Here is a 4,359-nt window from a genome sequence, read left to right as displayed (position 1 = left end):
GATCAAACTCCAGTGGAGACACCTAGCGTACGTACCCCTATTGACACGCCGCTAGAGACCCCTGCCGAGACACCCAGGTTCAAGCGTAAGTGGCGAGAGGGCTTGCCTTACTCCGTCGACTTCAGTGGCGACATCATCTTGGATGATGAAGGTACGAAGGTGATTTTGCGCATGTGGATCTTTGCTCTCAGGTGTTTAGACACTACATACTAAACACCTGGAGTGAAGTACCAAATGAATTAAAAGACAGAGACATCAGCATGATTCATGACGAGTTTCCTGTTCTAACACGGGATGACCGCTTCAATGAAAATTTGATGAAGGTTCGAATGTGCGAATACTGCAAGCATAAGCATTCCAAAGTGCAAAAAGCAATCAAGCATGGGTGGAGAAGACCAAATTGGCTGGCCAAAGAAGATTGGAAGCATGCAAAGAAAGAAGCACACGAGAATCACGACAAGTGGAAGCAACAAAAGGAGGCAGCCAGAGCGCGAGTAGAGGCAGGGAGCTCGCACCACTTAGGGAGCGACGGGTGGGCATCATTTGAGGGTGATTTTGTAAGTGTTTTTGCATCTATGTTTGATAGTTTAGGGTTTATGGGATTTGAAATTCTAACATAATGGATTCTTTGTATGTTTTGACAGTGGTCTTTTACAGGACGTGATCCCACACCGTACGAGCGTGAGTACGCAGGCAGGAAGGGCTTAAACGCCCTTATAGACATCCTGAGTTCTTGCGGCGGCATGGTTAGTATTAGAGTTTATTATTTTCTATTTATTGTATTGTTTTATAAACGTCGCTATATGTTTATACTTACAAAAAGCTATCTTATTGTTTTTTTTTGCAGAATCTCACAGATACGCCGCTTCGACGCGATGAGACGTCTGATTAGACGACGTCAGTTTAGCCATAGCTAGATAGCATTAGTTTCTTTTTGTCATAGATTATGTATCATGAGACGACTTTTATACGTCTTTTTGAAAACCATGTATATTTTTAAATAATGACAATGGTTTGTAACTATTACATTTGCAATAATTAACAATCAAGTGATTTTTCTTATGTGTACAATTGTCATTGATTTACTTTCATCAATTCATGCTTGTCATCTTTGTATCTTTATTTTGCAAACAATATGTACTATGGATGATGGAGTTAATGATTATATTGTCTTGTGGGTGACTATTTTGGGTCTATATTGACCTTTGCACTTTCTTTCAAAGGTATTTAGACAAATGAAACATTCAATATGGTTGATGGGTGGATGCCCTGCCACCAAAATTTTTTCATCTCGGGTGTCGCTATGACCGTCGCTATATTAGGCTCTGCAGTGTTGCTATAAGAGTCACTATTGATGACCTTGCAGCATCACTATAGGCGTCGCTATAGACATCGCTATATAGCGACTAACATAGCGACGCTTATAGTGACGTCCCCGTATCGACGCTCGTAGGGACGCTCTTAGCGACATCGGGGGTTATAAAAACCCAATGTATTTCCGTCGCTAAAAGCGTCACAAGAGCACACAACCTCTTGTAGTGTTGAATTTCCATTATCCCCATCATCATCCTCTTTGTCATCGCTTCTTGTATTACCAAACTCCGATAGTGGTTTGATGGAAACGTATTTCCATTCTTCTATATGCATTCTATTTTTGCGTCTTCTCCATAGCCCACTCATACATGGATCACAAAAGCATGAAAGTGTTCAAAAACATATGGCAAATGGATTGTCCTTTGAATACCCATTAGCACAATGAAACAAGCAAGAACCCATGATGCATTGACAGCCCCATTGGAGTTGTGATGCACATCATCCATGCCAATAATCCAAAACACTCTCTGTGTACTACACTTGTGAGACTGTTCTCTTGGCTGAAAAGTTGCATTCAAAAAGTTGATCACATGAGTTGCACACTTCATAGGCTATCCATCTAGTTTCAATTTGTCATGTGTCAATGTTCTCTTGATGAATGCCCTTGCCCCATCATGCTCTCCTTTTCCATGGTTGGATGCTTGGAAGTTATGCATCATGCGCAAGCATGTCAATTGATAGTACTTAGCCACAAAATAGTATGGTCTATGGATACAAATTGTGAAGCAGGACCATCTGACCACACCCAATGGTGTTGCAAACAATGTCCATGCAATTTCAACCACTTTTCATGAAGCATGAAACAATGCTATACAAATTGTGTATCATGTTGCCTATCATTTGACATGTAAAAGTGTAACGTCTTTTGAACATCACCTGCTGCATTTCTTACATAAGTGATGTGCACAAGTATTGTGACTTGAGTAGACCACCAATGATTTGACTGAATCTCATTCTGAACTTTAAAAGAATAATTCTCTACAAAGTCAATAACTAAGACAACAACATTGCTAGGAAATTTGAGAAAACAATTCTTGAATTGTTGGGCTTGCCAGCGGAAGACAAAGTTGTGCTTGATGAACCTTGTGAGGTGGGCTAAAAATAGGCTCAAAAAAATCACGCTTTTCATTTGTTGCACATTAAAGTCTTTTCTCTTCTTCTCACTCCCACATGGATCAACCTGTCCCATTCCAACATGACTCCTTGAAAACCTTCACAGACACCTCCCTGCTATCCTCTGCTATCTCATTGGGAAAAAATGTCAACTTCTATATGCCACATTGGGAGAAGTCCCCCATCAATCATTTCTTGGCATTATGTTATTAACTATTTGGAGGCTTTGGGCACATGATGGATTTCCACATACCAGTGATGCACTGACATAATTCTTGGTTTGCAAAACACTCTCCTATATCATCAATACTACAACATATGGAGCAAGTGCAAAGATGACCTTTCCCGTGATGCCCAAATTGTTTTACCACATTTGATTAAAAGCCTCTTTGAAATAAAGCATCTGCACATGGGATACACAGCAACAGTACACTGCTCTTTAAACTTCTGAACCAAGTATGGCTTTAATGCCTCAAATCATCTAAGAGACACTCCCACCATAGGGTGAGCCTTCTTGAATCTTTGGTATAGCTCAACCTATGGCACCAAAACAAAGAAGGTTAAAAAATTCCAGCTTCATGCAGATGGTAAAATGCCACTCATGTAGTAGCACCAAAACTAGCAGTAGACAATACCCAATATGGTATTCTAGAACCATTTTTGGTAGTCTACCAAACTTTAAAAATCTAGAGTACTAAAATGTCATGTTAGGTAACCAAAATGATTCATTCCTACCTTCTTTGGTACAATATAGAACCAATACAGAGCATTACACAACGAAGTGGGTTTTCCCATATTTGGTATTGTGTTTAGGCTTTTGGTATTATGTAAAACCATTGGCATGTAAGACCGGTAGCTCAAAGATGCTTGGGTACTATTCATGCAACCTTTGGTACTACAAAAAACTATTTCAATATTTGGTACTCTCTTTAATAAACTTTTGATACTATGTACAACCATTGACATGCAGGAGAGTACCAAATGGATAGCTTTTGGTATTGATTTAGGCTTTTGGTATTATGTACTATGTACAACCATTGGCATGTAGAAGAGTACCGAATTGGGTAGTTCATAGATGCTTGTGTACGTCTATTCATGCAACCTTTGCTACTATAATAGACTATTTACATATTTGGTATTGTCTTTAGTCTTTTGGTACTATGTACAATCATTGGCATGCAAGAGACTACCAAATTGAATAGTTTTTGGTAATATCTTTAGGCTTTTGGTACTATGTACAACCATTGGCATGCAAGAGAGTACCAAATTTGGTGGTTTATAGTGGCTTGGGTACTATACAAAGACCTTTGGTACTATAAAGGACCAACCCTCCTATAACAAGACATTTGGTCTATAAAGGACCAGTTCCATATAACAAGAATTCAGATTTGGTACTATCTTTCTGCTTTTGACTCATAATAGAACTCCATGCATAAGAGTACCCATATGGGTACTTTGCATATTCTTTGGTGATAAACAAGAATGATTTGGTATTGTATAGGGAGTAGGTTTAGGGAGTAGGTTTAATCGTGCACAAAGACTTTGGTACTACAAAATTAAGCTTTGATAAAATAGATCAAGGCTTTGGTACACTATAGATTGGCTTTGGCACCTCTAAGGAAGGAAAGGGTACTATATAGAGGCTTTGGTACTCTATAGATAGGCTTTGGAATTAGTAGTATACAGTTGAGCACCAAATTTGGTACTGCACAGGGGCTTTGCTTCTATGAAGGATAGCTTTGGAACTACATAGGAATGCATTGGTACTGTATATAATCTTTGTAAGGTACTGTACACACCCACTGCCATATAGAAGACTACCAAATTTGGTACTGTCTTGACCAAATCAGTCTTAAGGATTACCAAAGAAAT

This window comes from Adiantum capillus-veneris, chromosome 19 (assembly GCF_014529385.1).
Source record: "Adiantum capillus-veneris isolate H3 chromosome 19, ASM1452938v2, whole genome shotgun sequence".
In the NCBI taxonomy this organism is placed as follows: Eukaryota; Viridiplantae; Streptophyta; class Polypodiopsida; order Polypodiales; family Pteridaceae; genus Adiantum; species Adiantum capillus-veneris.
This window is presented reverse-complemented; position numbering follows the sequence as displayed.